Below are 16,911 nucleotides of genomic sequence, written 5' to 3' on the forward strand. Positions count from 1 at the left end.
CATCTCTTTGATGCTAAGAAAAGCAGAAACCCAAATATTTCGTATTCCACTTCTTATAGATAAATATTTTTGAATGCACATTATTTATGTGAGATATATGCATTGTCACGTAAGCTGCCTGCCTCTCAAACATTATTGCGGCGTTCAATGGACCCCGACCTTCCGGAACATAAGAGTAGAAGCAGGTGAACGCTCGCATTTAAAATAATGCATTTATTTTACCTATCAATTATGGTACGATCCTATGGTCGGAGCGAGGGTCGACGCCTCGTTGTGAGCGTCCACTAACAAGTCAATGGTTCCACACGGTAGGATTCTAAATAAAGATTTTTCTTACAAGATGTCTGTGGAACAATTCGAATTGTTCTAAGCAAGGATCTGGAGATTTAGAGAGGCATAAGTGTACACTATATATAGGGAACAATTGAGATTTGAGATCATTCTGAAATATTGTATCTTCAAATAGCAAATAAATTTTAATTTTAATTAAGTGGTTGTGTTTTAGTGTAAATAATATGTAATAAATTAAACATAGTGTTAAAATAACTGTTAAATAAAGACTATAAATAAATTGGAAATAAAACCATTTCAGTATAATACATTTATATATTATAAGAGACGTGCCAATATAATAACGAGTTCTTCTTTCGAACAGGGAGAGCAGGGTCAAACTATAACGTAATGTTAGCTGATATTCCAAGAGAGACTCTCTTAAATAATTATAAGTAAAGTACCAGCAAGATTCATACATTAGGACTTACAAAATAGTTTACATTAGATTTTATAATGAGTAGATTAACTTCATCAACGTTATTATGAGTTTTGTGAGCATGAAGACAAATTTGCGAAATTTACAAATAAAAATGATTTGTTCATAGCTTTAATCGAAAAAGATATCGCACTGTAATCAAAAATAAACAGTAAATAAAGAAAAAAAAATCTAAATAAAACGCATGGATGGTTTTCTAAAATGTTTTATTCAATCTAATAAATTATTCAAATAAAAAAATCAATACAGACTTTGTATATAATAGGCAAATCTAAATTTGCTACGGACTATTCACAATTCGCTCCTATACATCCACGGACACAAATACAATAATAAAGGTCTGACTACATACATAATTTTTTAGTAGTTGTCATAATTGTCAAAATTTGACAATTATGAGAGTTTGCTAGTTAACGCATATTAGGAAGCTCAAGTTGAGTACCAAGCGAAAATAACAAGAAGCGCATATAGTTAATTATACGAAAAATTTTGTTTATAATAATTTAGCTCTATTCTATTGGGGTAAATAATTGGGGCAAGAATGTATGAGACGGAGTCGGTCCACTAAGGCGCTACCATACACAGTAAAAACGTATTTGCGTTGTATAATTATCGATAAACATTTCATTACCAAGAAATTATCACAGCCCATAGGAAGTCTATGCTCGAAAGTCAGAAAAATTTGGTTTTATGGACAATAAGTGTTCACAAAATTGTGGAAATATAAAAAAAAATTCTAGAATTGATATCAGATATATTTTTATATTAAAAAAATTTTTTATATGAATGCATTGAAACAAATAGTTTTTTAGGAAATACAATTCGTATATTCGCTCCGTGCGTGACCATGGTAGGGGTACCTTGAAACGAAACCAGCGTGCGTAGCGGCGAAATATGACAAAATTGGAATCATGGAATCTTTTTACGCATAAATTTTATCAAAAATGTGTGCAAATACATGTTGCGTATTTAATTGTGCTAATAATAGCAAAAATAGTAAGTGTAGTTTTTATAGGTTCCCAAAGATTGCATATAAATTAGAGAAAAGAAAAAGATGGATCCGTGCTATTAATATGAAAAAGTAAATATCACATAATCTCATTTTTATGCAATTGAAATAGGAAATATTTAAATAATTTACCTTAAATGATATTTTATAAGGCTTCAAGCTAACTGCAGAGTGCCTGATGACTTTAGCTTTTATATCATACCTTTTACTATTACTGTTTTTAATTATATGCTCTTTCAGGTGAAAAACTTGATTTGCCAGTACTAGATTTTTCCCTTTCTTTTCCGTTTGGGGTTAAAAAGATATATTATGATGAATTTTGAGAAACCCAGTTTTTAATACTACATTTATTTTGTACATAAACTGAAAAAATATAGGTAATTAAAAAGTTAATTATTAATAATTGTCAATTTCGCCTGTATTTAACAATGTCAAACATATGTCATATGTTTAACCTGAAAATTGGTAGGTCCAAAACAGTCAGATGAAGGCGGTAGGTGTCGCGTCAGTCACGCACGGAGCGAATACGTTATAAAAATAGGCCATGTGTATTATTAATTTTAAAATAAAAGAAAACATGTTATTTCGAGACACAGGGACATCAAAAAATGGTAATGTCTAAAAACATAGTACCAGATCGACAGTAGAAATCTGCTACAACCAAACGGGCGTAGCAGTGATATCCAGTTGTGACCAATCGAATGTAAGTAAGATGAATACCATATTTTTCAAACATGTGTGAATACAGCTCAAAATTTTGCTTGTGGGGTACTTTACCCCATCAACTCGAAAGTACCAATAAGACTGTCGTTAACGGTATAGTATCTTGCAATTTTGTTTCATAAATTTAACAAAAATATCGTGTGAAAGTGTGAGAATAGCTGACAGAAGTTATTTCGCTTTGCACTGATAATAGCCCTATTAAGTCAATGCACCTTGCTCTTAAAAACTGGATCGTCCACTGATAAACCTGACCTAATAGAACAGGAAAATGGGTTTTCGTAAAGATTTTCTTACAATCAGTATTGTTAAAAATCTGAAATTACGAAACTGTAGGGTTTGGATGACGCTGAGTAGAAATATACTGTTGTGCTGAATGTTGCACTGTAGACGTCAATAATATTGTGAGAATAAGCCAAAATTTAAGTTTAAAATAACTTTATTTTTGACGTTTCGATTTCCATCTCGGAAATCGTTCTCAAAATATTTATAATATTAATAAAATCATGTCACATGTAACATCAAATCATAAAATCTCTTTAAATCTTCCAAATCTCGAGGTTGTGCTTTAGATATCACTATAGGAAGAAATCTAGAGGTACTAGCTTGGGTGATTGTGCTGGTCATTCTATTACTCCTCTTCGACCAATCCATCTACCAGGTAATCTATCGTTTAGCCACTGTGTAACCAGAAGAAAGTAATGCGGTGGAGCTCCATCTCAATCGTGGTACCCAAATCTTCCAAATCTCGAGGTTGTGTCATTGTTTCGCAAAATTTAATCCTTCTGCCGAAATTCCCAAAATCTTTATCTTTATGTCATACACAATATCTCCAAAAATTGAACGTTTGGGTTGGTATTCTTGGGAAGCTAGCTAGCTATCACCAAAGCTAGGACCTCTAGATTTTTTCTTATAGGGATATCTAAAGCACAACCTCGAGATATGGAAGATTTAAAGGGAAGAACAACAGCTTCAGCCTGAAGTGTTTCAGCCAGAGCAGGCTTTCGAACATTTACTTTAGTAAGTTACTTTTCTTGAGTTTTTATATTTTATTGCAAAACATTTTATACTTAATATCTTTACGGTTTTACTTAATTTTTTCAAAAGTACTAAAAAGAAAAAAAATGTATGTGGTATTTTTAAAAAGGTAGTTGAAGGACTTTTAAAGATTTTGGAGGTTGTGTCTGCCTCCGCTAGAGGATTAATGTAATTCAGTTGAAAACTGGTCTACAAAATGTCCCACTCACAAACAAATGTGACGTGTTTTTGCATATTTTAAGATTTTCTGTTGGGAATAAATTATAGAGGGTGGTACCTTTTCAAATTGGCACACAATAAATGGATACAAGTACTAATATTTTGCGAATTTTTAAATCATGTTATTGATAGATGTAGGCAGACCTTTCGTATGCAAGTATTTCTAATTTGCTCCTATTACTAAACCTTATTAAAGAAAGGTTTGAGATCATGACTACATTAAAAGGAACTGTTTAAACTTTGACGAAAAGCCAAAATTATAGTTTTAAATATTAAAGAAGGAGACAATCGGAAATATATTTCTACTAATTTAAGTACAAGTTTATGCCGCATTTTTTACAGTCCTAAAATACATTCGGAAATATACATTAGTAATAAAATGAAACAAGGAACAACAAAGGGCGAAAAATCAACTTAAAAATTTGAGTAAGACTCCCAAAAGTAACTGAATGCAGCCGTCAACAACTTATAAAGCAGGGATCCAACGGCGCGTGGAAAGCTAGTCCTCGCACCAACACAGTTGGTACGTCGAAATTTGGTCAGGTCATTCCCATGAAGTATCAAAGTTTTGCGCGCAAGCTTTCGAGCTCCTTTGAATAATTCGAACAAACGATGGGACTCACCGCACCGACTGAAGATCGCCAAATATGTCCTATTCACCGGCGCGTGAAATGGCAAGTTTTGAGTGAGTAGGGGCATCCGACGCGCCGTTTGATCCCCGCTTAAGGCGTCTAATAAAAGGGCTGGAATTAAAAAAATTTTCGACTCATAAGTAGATTTTGTATAGGATTACCAACAAATTTCTATATACCACGTTCTACAAATTCTACTTCCTAATCTGTGGAGTTACATTCATTTTAGTACGTATAATCAATTAATACAATGATAACAAAGTACTACTTCTATCTATATGTCTATCTATCATTTGGTAAACATTTATATTTTTCCTTCAAATTCCGTTGTACGTCATAAATAACGACTTTATAACATTATAGATAGTTTATTTCACGGAGTTTGTCCGATGAATGGAATCATACTAGAGGCACATTTAAAGATACAATCAAGTTACAATTTTAAACGCGGAAGTAGGTTTTTTAATCCAGCACCTAGGCAACTACATATACTTTCGCCGGTAAATATAAAACATTCAATACTTAATTCGCATTCCTAAGTAGCCGTCATTTACAGCTCATTTTTAAAGAAGTTCACTTTAAATTAAATAGCGGTACTGTCTGTTGTCTAATATTGTTGTAGGTAAATTATAATTATGTAAATAAGTGTATGTATATTAAATCGAAATAAGTGGTTAAAGTGGTTTCATCGTTAATGGTGTTAAGAACAGAATTCTCGTACGTTTTTAACTGTATGTATAACCTGCCAAGGCAGATTCAAACACAATACTGAATATTTTCTGATGCTGAATAAAGGAAATATAACAGGTTCTATTTTCAATTTTTTCCATATGTATTTAGTGCAGTGTAGTGCTTCGTTTTTTTTATAGGTTATGTCCCTAAGTTTTTTCTGAATAACCTTTTGCTTTTTTATGTACATTATAATATTTATGTAGATTATAAAAGGCATCACTGCATATCATTATATGATAATGACCAAGGAAAATTTTAATGTTACTTTTTTAAATCGTTTTTTACTTTGATACACATATTTTACCAGTTTTTACCAAGTCATTGAGAGCAATTAATATTTAACATTAAATAAAGATGTAAACAAGCATTAATTCAATATTTAATGCAGGTATTAAAGTTTAATCAGGCGTACAACGGATTTTGTCAAAAATGATGGACATATATAACAAACTGTATTCACGATGATTCTGCGGTAACGTCACAACTGAACAATAAACTTTTTAGAACTATACAAATGAAATAGAACAAATTTAGACAATTAGAAGTGTAAATATTTTTTTTGACTGTTGGTAAAGTTGATTACGTGAATTGTGAGTAATTGAAGAATAAAATTAAGGTAAGTTATGCTTTTAGCTTCGTCGTGACTCTACGTCAGCTCAGTCATAAGTTAAAATGAGTGTCCACAAAAAAATAAAGAAGTGTTAGCAAAAGACAAAGTGGATCTTTGTAAGTGAACTTAAGTTGACCAAATAGTCTTAGTTGAAGAATTTGTTAGCGTGTTATAAAAACAGTTCACGAAAATCATTTGCCTTATTGCCGTAAGTTTTAGTACGAAACACTTTAAGTAATTGTTTCTTATTTTATTTCTCTTCAAAATACAAATCATTATCTGAGAGGAAATCTTGCAGTTATTGTTTTAAAGATGTTTTCTGAAGAAGAAACTGTTCGGAGTTTTTTTTAAGTCTTGAGTGACAGCTGGCATTGTCCAGAATTATCACACTGCTGGGCGTTATATTAGGAAGTGAAGTATTACTACGTAAAATATACTTCCAGTACATTTTCATCATCACCATAAGAAGCTCGACAATCCGTTGTGGATCTTGGCCTGCTCACAAAGAAGTCGCCACTCCTGTCGATTCCTGGCAACTTCCCTCCATCTTCTAACCCCTCCAGTACATTTTACTGGAATTAATATAGGTCTACAAGAAGACCTATAGGTTATTTTCCTAACCTTGCACGAAAATCATAGGCAAGAAATGAAGAAAGTGTCAGCAAAGTTTGTGAAGAAAATATGTGTACATTTCAAAGTACATAGAAAATGAAATATTTGTAACTCTAAAAATATCGACAGGAATGAGTTTAATATTGTTACAAGGGTGTTTTCGAGGTCGTTAAATACGAATAATATTACGCCGATAGTTCTCGAGCTACCTAGTGGAGGTTGGACCTCTTCTCCTGGAGTTTTATGTTATTTTCGTTCGAAATCAGTCAAAAGTCGTAGGTCAATTACTCGGGGGTTTTTTGGGGTTGTTGAACACAAATATTATGACGGTAGTAATCTCCAAGGTATCTGGTACCAAAGGTGACCTCGTCTCTGGAGTTTTATGTCTACGTAAAAATATCTACCGTTGCACTTTACAATGAAAATGATGTACGACCTTTACCGAGAAGTATATCCAAGTGGAGTGTCATATCGCTATTGCAGTCAAGAATTTCATCCTTTAAGATTAGCGATTACACCAAGAAAATTGGATACTTGTGATGAATGCAACAACTTTAAGCTAAAAATAACATATAAACAAAAAGCAAGAGATAAACAAGTAGCCAAAGGAAATGAAAATGACCAATGTTTAACGTTGGATCTACAGCAGTGCTTAGCTACACCATTCCTGTCAAATGCCATTGCCTTTTACAAACGCCAGCCAAATGGACTTATAATTTAAAAATTCACGACAATAAAACTAACCAATCACATTGCTACATGTGGCATAAGTCTACTGCTGCTCGTGGAGCCAACGAAATAGATTCATGTACTTTTAAACATATTCAAAATCTTCCTGATGGAATTACAAAAGTAATACTATATTCGAATACGTGCGGAGGACAAAACAAAAACTCGTATGTAGCGGCAATGCTAACGTTAGCTTTGAAAAAGTCTCCAAGAATTTGCACAATTGAACATAAATTCATGTTGCCTGGACACTCACACATAGAAGTGGATGCTGATAATGCTGTAATTGAAAGGAAAAAACAAAGAAGCAGTATTTTGATAGCCCATCCCCATGATTGGTATCAGCTTGTCCGATCGTGCGGTCCTAGATTTTTGGTTATCGAGATAACCCAGGACGACTTTTTAGACTTTTCAAATAAGTTGAAAGGTCCTTTAGTAAAAAGAAAAAGAGACGTTGCACAGATTTTAAGTGGCAACCTGTGCGTACCTTAAATTACAGTAAAGGGTTTGGTATCATCCAATTTAAAACCAGCTTGAATGATTATGAACGTTGGCTCGGTTTTGAGACAGAAAACATCCGAAAAATGGTTAGCTAATGGTGGTATCGTCCAAAAAATAAGAAACACGTTATTGCCAATAACAAAAGAAAAGAAGGCTGATCTGTTGTCTCTAATAGAATTTAGTCACCCTGTTTTTCATCAGTTTTATAGGAGCTTAACTTCATCCGACTCAACTGTATCGACAGATCCAGATTTGAATGAAATCGATGCTGACAATAATCAAAATTGAAAAATTCCAAAAACTAAAACTTTTGACATTCTTAATTAAAAATGTGGGATTTTTGTTTGTCTTTTATTGTTGTAGTTTTTATCACTATAATAACTTACTTGTTTTGTTTTTAATTTTAAGATAAGTAGAAGGCATTTTTGTTTATTACTATGTGGCAGTTAATATTATATATTTGTTTCTAGTGCCAAATGCAACAAGTTATTTAAAAATAAATGATATATTACTGTTAATTTTTGTGAGTACGTATGTCAAATTTTGTTACGACATTTGATATTCAGCAAATAAAATTGCAAAAGAGATTAAATAAAGAGTTTACCAAATATTCTATGACTTTATTTGAAAATATATACTGACAATTTTGTTTTGTACAAATGGTGACAGCAATTTAGTACAAACAACAAAACGGAACTTTATCCTCTATAAATCATGTCTGTCACCGCAGAATTATCGTGCATTTTCTAAATAATCCCAAATAAAAACTACATTACACGCTGTTTTATACAATCAATTATTAAAATCAAGAGTAGTACAGCGTTAAAAAAGCATATACTGCATTTTGGAATGTAAACAATGTTGAAATAATTTACAAAACAATCGTAAATATTCACCGCATGATTTCCTTTTACAAATTGCACACTCAAAAAATATAAATACATAATAAATCATCGTAAAAACCTATATACTGTATATAAAAGGTATTTTTGTATCAATACGAATATGACAAATAAATCAAACAATCAGCATCGTTTAATGAAAAACACATTTTAGTACTAGGAAAACTTTATCTACAATAACACTCAATAAATAGTACGTGTAGTTATGATACATGAGGTACTGCGTTATGTACATATTAAAAGCCTCTATACTCTACATACATACTACTCAAAAAACAATATAATTGTTAGAAGGCAAGATCTTAGGCTAAATCGGTTAAAAATAAATAGTAAAATGCCGTTCGGTGACACTAAAATTTCCAAGTTTAGATATAGTATAATTTCAAAATTGTAGGCACTAAATTTCAAGAAATGATATTCAGCGTTATTCTTAAGACTCGCAAAAATTTGAAAGTTGCTTTTCAAAGATTTTATTAACTATAAACCAAATTTTATGGTTGTTATAGACAATGCGTTTTACCATAGTCGACAATTGGAGCCGTCACCAACAACTGCTTGTTGGAAATCTAACATCATGAACTGGTTCTCTCGAAGAAATATACCATTCGATGACAACATGTAGAAAATAAAATTATTAAAATAAATATACGTAGAGGGTTGCGTTTGGATTTAAATTTGAGCCTCTTACCATTGTTTAACACGTGTTTCTGGGCCTACCCGTCACCAGAGAGACTTCTAAGAAGACTCAAACCAAATCGAAACGCACCGACTAGTATGGCATTTATAGGAACAATAATTACCTCTAGTGAGGGAAGATGAAGTGAAATGTCGATAGCAATTAAAGTAAACTGTATACCCAAGCTTAATCAAGCAATTCAGAGCGATGCTGGGAATATTTATATTCCACTATGCATCAACAATTTACCCATATAAATTACCTTCATTTTTGTACTCATTTCGTCGAGTAAGGACGATAACAAAATAAATATGCGTAGACAGTTGTGTTTGGATTTAATTTGAGCTTCTTATGATTCTCTAATACGTGTTTCTGGGTCGACCCGTCATCAGGGAGACTTGTAAGAATTAAAATTATTAAACCTCGTGAGGGCACATAGACTAGTGGCCAAAATGCTGGAAACTTTACAAAAATTGTAGTTTTGTTATCAGCATTCCTCTTTTTCACAAGACTTATATTTTATAATTTTATCTATAATTTTATTGCATCGTTTTATGCTTCTACTTAATATTTAACATTTACTTTAAGAGGAAACCCTCTAAAAATTTAAGAAATAAAACAACAGTCGTTAGCTATTAGTAGATATATTTGTAAAAAATTGTACAATGGTTATTATCAAGAAAATTAGTAATTGGTGGGATAACCTTTGTTTTTTAGGACAGACTCGATTATGCGAGGCATGGAGTTCACGAGACGAGCCAAATCTTTTGGTGTAATAACTAAATCAGTTCTCTTTTGTTACGTGGGTTTCAGTGTAATACTAACACTTTTAGCCTTGACCATAAATTTTCTATTAGATTTAGATCGGGATTATTTCCAGGCCAAGACAGGACAGTAACGTCATGGTTTCTTAACCATTCCATGAAAGTCTTAGCCATATGACAAGGCGCTCCATCCAGCTGGAAGATGCATCGTTGGGCATCCCCTTCAAACAAATGGTCTGATGGTCGGCAGCAGTTTGACTTGCAGTATCTCTTCCTGATATTTTTTTGCATTAATATTGCCCCCTATTACTGCTAAGCGTCCAACTCCATTAGTGGCCATACAAGCCCATACCATGACACTCATAGGATGCTTCATAGTGACCGTAGTACACACACTGGGGTAAAAGGTCTTCCCCAGATCGGCGGCGAACAAACTTCACTCCGTCCCTCCCAAAGATCGAGATTCTGGTTACATCACTCCAAATTACCTTACTCCACTGTTCTTCTGTCCACCCTCTGTGTGTCAAAGCACAATCAATGCGTTTTTGCCTGTTTTTTTTTTCAGAATTTTGGCCACTAGTGTATATCGGAATTCAAGAAATACGCTGTCGATGAAATGGCTCGTAAAAACAAGATAATTGTACATCACCTCCTTCCTTATCATTGTGAGCTGAACCCTATCGGGCTTATATGGGTTCAAATAAAAATTCAAGTAGCTAGGGAGTACTTGATTTTTAAAATGGACGATTTGAAAGGCCTGCTATAGAAAACGCCACGCATGACTCATAGAAAAATTACATTATACATATTAGAAAAGAATAAGGTAAAACGCGGGATCTATACACTAGATCATCCCACTAGGTAGGATGTTCATGTTTCAGTTGAACTACTAATTATTATCAATTGTGAATAACAGTGATTGCGATATTTCTTCATTATTCGAGTTTTCTGTAAGCCCTACATACGTTACTAATATTTAAAAAATACACAAGTTTTAGGTAATTATGTTTTAAAACATTAATTTAGTAAAAATACTCTTTTAGTACATATAAATTTTTAAAATTCACTTTAAAAGCTTAAACGATACACCAGTGGTTGTGAAGTTAACGCCAAGACTGAGAGTGATATATTTCCCTCTTACTTGCATCTTCGATGATTTACTGTTCTTTTCTACTGGTCAGCGTTGTCATCTTTTATAATACACTTTAAAAAGTTCCTTATTTTGTGACTATTTGACCTTATGTAAATTATTATAATAGAAGTTGATAACTTATAATAATCATTAGAACAATTATCATTTCTACGAAATTAGTGCCTACAATTTTGAAGCTATACTATAGTCTTCAGAAGACGGGGTTATGTACGATATTCTTTAAGTTTTCACATCTATCAGTGACAAGTTTGTCTACTGTCGCCTAAAAATTGACATTTACATCGGATTCGGAGAATCTTTTCACGGTTCGAAGAATTTTTCACTGCTACGTGACTATTGATGAGTCACACAATTTTAACACGCTACAGGTGAAGAAACATTAAAGCAGATCACCCTCAAAAAAAAAATATGGTATTATTCACATTGATTATTTTTGAAAAAGTGTACAAGAAATGCAGCTCTCTTAGACTGTTTGCATGTGGATTTGAGTGAATACAGCCCAGGTTTATCCTGCAAGTATACGCTCTGTAAGTAATATAGTTAGATCAAGTCACAATATCATCATAAATAAAATTGAAGACACCGTATAAATGATGAATTCTGACCATGTTGTACCACGACACAGACCAAAAGAACCTTTCCAAGTGAGCCATTGCCACAAAAGTGGGCAGATTCACAAAGAGGGCACAGGCCTGGTACAAAGATGGATATCAAACTGCAGAAATGTCGGTTGAAGGAATCTAACGTAGGGCGAAAATATAAACATTTCTATTCAGAATAAAACCCAGTCATAAGGCGGCAAGTGAGTGCAAAATTAAACAATGGGATACGAATTGATCCATCTTATTCACCAGATTAACACCGTATGACCATTTCTTCTTCCAAACTTCTTTGAAATGAATCTTATCAATATATAGACCGAAAAACATTATTTTAAAAATAGTAACAAAAACAGTAATGTTACCCTAAATTGCGAGTAAAATATTTACGTAAAAAGTTTGTCAAACCAAATGTATAGAAAAACTGGTCTTCTACAATATGCGCAAATGCTAGAAGTCTCTTAAAAAAAAGTACTAGTAAAAAGTTCTACGTCCAAAACAGAAAATCTGAAGATTTCTATAATTCTGTACAGCAAGTAAACAAAATTATAAACCTTTTTAAGAAAAACCTTTTTAAGAAAATTCAAAATTGATAATATTTTAGGAAGTGAAAAATCTTAATGTATATTAAGTGAAGTATTCTTTATTTTCTTCAAAAAATACAAGACTTGTCAAAAATTTGGTTATATCTCTGGATTAAGCTATCTTTTCTGAAACAGCAAGGAGAGAAAATAGGGTTCCTTAATTATATGCTCACCCGTAATTTCTCGTCCACCACAACGAAGTTTTTGATAGCGATCCCAAGAAGAGAAAGAGAGATCAAAATCTAAAATATATAAGGGCCGTTTTGAATGGCACAATCTGTATGTACATATAACCAAGGTCCTGGAGAAGATAATGCGAACTACAAAAGTTAGTGAGATAATTAATATAAACTCAGATGGTTCGTACTACATTTAATAGTGTCACACCAAGCAATTAATAAATATTAAATATAATAACAGGAACACAAAATCAGGAACAATAAATTATTTTGTTTAAAGGATATTCTCGAATGATTTCTGCTGAATAATTTTTTTTATATAACTTTATATAAACCATTCGAAAAGACATCGTCAGTTTACATTTCCATTTTTTCTTTTGGTAAATTTTATTGAAATATAAAGAAAAGTCATTAGTATCGATACATAAAGAAATTGTTAAGTCCTTTAAACAAATATCAAATAAATATTAATAAATAATAGAAAATTTTAAGTAGTATTGCCATTTTTTAAGTTGGTTAAATTTTAACTTGAAATACCTTTCCGATTTTCACATAAATATACATAATTCAACAAACATTTGTCCTCATTTAAAATTTTTGATTGATAGTCTTGAGAAGATTCTTACCCAATGTACAATATAAAATAGTATAATTACAAAAGTTATATAGTGAAACAAATAAATAAAAATTTCAATTAACGAAGTTGGTAGAGCACAAAATAATGTAGACTACTCTTTAAAAATCCGTAAAGTTATATCCTAAAATGCATTTTCCTTAGGGAGAAGGCATTTCCGAGCAGAAAAGTTTATAAAAGCAAAAAATTGCGTGAATTAAGTAATACTGAAGATGCCTCCATTCTTGGAATCGAAAAATCGATTCAGTCAATATCAAACTCATTCAACACGAGAATTAAGTACGTTTAGTATTAATTTTTACTTCAATATTAATCTCAGGTACGTTTAAAAAGGTCAAGGAAAATAAAGATGCTGACAAGTTGGCAACACTGGCTAAACTCATCTTTTCTAACTGAAGTCATTTAAAGATGGATTTCCGCGCCTGGAAGCATTATTAATTACGATCTTACTAATTTAACACGCCAGGACTACGTCAAGCAAAAAAGTTTGTCCAATTATCACGTGAAATGTCAAAGTTTCTTCTTGAAATAAGCAAAAGATGACATTAAATTGATAACAGACCTCACTCAAATCTATCTTCTGAAGCATCAACTCAATAAGATCTATTTAAGTTCATAGAAGGCGATATTCTTACACACTCAAGTAAATAAGATACATATCCTCTAGAAAGCTGACAAACTTTGCCAGACAAATTTTTATTTTAACAGAAAGTAGTTATTTTCGGTTATTACTTAGTTAAAAAAAACTTCGATGTAGAATTGAATATCATTAAGCAAATAGCAATAAATAACGGGTACAACGAACAAACAGTAAACAAAATTTTAAAACAAAAGCTGCATAAGAAAGCCCTGAAATTAGTATTTTCACCACCACCAGAGAAAAAACCGAATACTTTCTGCTCGATTATGATCCCCTTCCCATATCAGTTGGCCTAAACAACAAGAGCCAAAATAAAAAGCATTTACACAGTGGTCTATACAAACTTAAATGTGGCGACTGCCCAAAAACTTACATCGGTCAAACTGGTAGAAATTTTAATAAACGAATAGCATAACATAAAAGGGCTTTCAATAACAGAAAAACAGATTCTACATACGCACTTCACCTTCTAGATCATAATCATTATTTTAACGAACAATTTCAAATTCTTCACATTCAAAATAAAGGCCTTAAGCTATCTTTATTAGAATCTATGGAAATCAACAAAGACATAATTCTGAATGACCAACTTCAGACAAACAGTTCTCCCCTCCTCAACTTATTCAGTTAAAGACTATAAAGTGTAGATGCATAACAAAAATAGATCAAAGTCTTGAAAACAGAAATTTTCAATGTTGTATTGTTAGATATTATTAGTTTCGTCGGAAACAGAGTTTATGTCAAATATTTGCTTAAATCTCAATGAAATGAAATAGATATTATGTTTAAAGTACATAATATTTTCAAGAAAATCAGAAAAGTATACCAAATGTTACATTTTAGCTATCTATATAAACCAACTCTGTCTTCTTTAAGTTGAAGATCAGGTTGTTTAAAATAATGGATCGTTACGTACAGGTAATCTAAAGATATACGGTACTGTTACACCTGGAAAGGAAATGAATGAACTAATTACTTGACTAGTTTTATTTGCAATCCAATTCGTAATCCTTCCGATGGATTCTTTAAAAGTTTCTACTAACTACTGCGAATTTTGTTTATTATAAAAAAATTTAAGATAGATTGTCTATTACCTTATATTAAAATAATACTCTTTTGGAGAGTGAAATGATAGCATACATTTAGGAAAAGGCAGTACATACCTATCGTTGAATCGTTGAATTTGAAGAGTTAGCAAATTTATCAAGCGGTTGAGATGCGCGAAAAAGATATTATAGTAAATTAGAAATAAGGGACGTCCTATAATCAGTACAAACACTTTCGCTCCGGAACTTTATTCCAGATGGTTCACCTGTGCGGAATAAACTTGTTTGATAGCATATGCTAATGAAATTTTACAACTTATTGTAGAGGAGACTAAAAAAATGATGCGCAAAACGTTATAGCAGATCATCCAGAATTCATGCATGGAAACCTACCAATAAAGAAGAAATTTTAAAATTTTTGGGATGTATTATGTATATGGGAATTGTCCAGCTTCCCAAAATTGCTGATTATTGAGCAAGTCACCATTGTATAATTTGACATTTATTTCTTCTGTAATGACCAGAAACAGATTTCAGCTTCTCTTGAGATTCTTACATTTTGATGATAACACTGCTGCTTTACCAAACGATCGTTGTCATAAAATTAGAAAATTATTTAAAATAACACAATTACGTTTTGCTCAACAATGTAATCCTGGCTCAAACTAGTTGTTGATGAAAGTATGATTCCCTTTCGAGGAAGACTACTTTTCAAACAATATATACCTTCAAAGCGTCACCGATATGGCTTGAAACTGTTTAAATTATGTAATTCTGCAGGATATACTCTAAAAATGATTATGTATACTGGCAAAATGGCTAATAAAGGGCTGGATTTATCGGGAAAAATTGTACTAGATTTAGCAAAAGAATATCCACAAAAACGAAGAGTTGTAATAACCGATAATTACTACACGTCTGTGCCTTTAGCAAAACAATTCTTAGATGCTCCTCCTACTCCTAAGTACCTTCTCTGTTGAGGTTGGCGATCAATATGGCAAATTTCTCACTGTCCTGGGCTTGATGAATTAAGTAATTTCCTCTTGTGTGGGTCCAATCTCTGGTAGCTTCTGGTAGCTTCGTAGCCAAGATTTTTTCTTTTGTCCTATGCCCCTTTTACCTTCAATCTTGCCTTCTAACCTGGAGCTGCTCAAATTCCCTATGGCGCATTATGTGTCCTAGATATGACGTATTTCTAATTTTGATAGTATTGACCAGATGATGGCGTGTGTTCATTGCTCTCAGTACTTCTTCATTCGTAGTTCTGCTGGTCCAGCTTATTCTTAGCATTCGGCGGTACATGAATTTAATTTGTTGACGTCATATTGTTTTAATGTCCAGGTCTCACAGTCATATAGTAATAGAGACCACACATAACACTTTAGTGTTCTCAATCTTATTGAGACTAATAGCTTGGGGTCACAGAGCTTTTTACGCATATTAATGAAACCAGATCTTGCTATTTCAATGCGTCTTCTAATTTCTTTTGAGTGGTCTAGTTGACTATTTAGTTCTCTGCCCAGGTATATGAAGCTTTGGGAACTCTAAAGAGTGATACCATTTATTTGTATGTTAGGTGTAACTTGTTTATGGAGGGTTTTGTGGAATACCAGAATTTTGGTTTTGGAAAAGTTAATGTCCAAGCCCAGCCTGTGACTTTCTTCTGATAATATGTTCATCAATATTTGTAGTTGGTCTTGTGTTTCTGCTAATACTACGGTGTCATCGGTATATCTTATATTGTTAATGATGATTCCATTAGCTCTGGCACCTCCAGGGCGATCTTCAAGAGAAGCTCTAATTATATGTTCCGTATATACAAATAATAGAGGGGATAAAATGCACCCTTGACGCACTCCTCTCCTTGACGCACTCTGTCATGCAGTGCCATTAGGATCACCCGTAATCTTGCTATTTTTTTCAAAAAAATTTGTAAGAACGTAAACTTACTTTGTTTTATTAACCATTTATATTAATAAATATTGTTTTGTAAGCATTCTTCACTTTGGCACCTGGGGAACTTACCTAACACTCTTATGGCGGCAGTCAACGTGTTAAAAAGTTTGAGAAGTGCTGGAATGACATACATTGCGTCATTTACCAGCACAACAACAATAAAAGGTTAAAAATCATCACACGGAATATTGGAATAGAACATAAGCA

At 32.5% G+C, this 16,911-nt stretch overlaps 1 protein-coding gene across 2 annotated transcripts in view; it reads right to left on the reverse strand.

The window, feature by feature from the left end:
- Positions 1-16,911, reverse strand: part of LOC140451385 (zinc finger Y-chromosomal protein 1-like) — a 58,432-nt gene that overhangs the window by 23,385 nt on the left and 18,136 nt on the right. The gene's annotated exons all lie outside the window — the stretch shown is intronic.

This window comes from Diabrotica undecimpunctata, chromosome 9, assembly GCF_040954645.1.
Source record: "Diabrotica undecimpunctata isolate CICGRU chromosome 9, icDiaUnde3, whole genome shotgun sequence".
Taxonomy (NCBI): domain Eukaryota; kingdom Metazoa; phylum Arthropoda; class Insecta; order Coleoptera; family Chrysomelidae; genus Diabrotica; species Diabrotica undecimpunctata.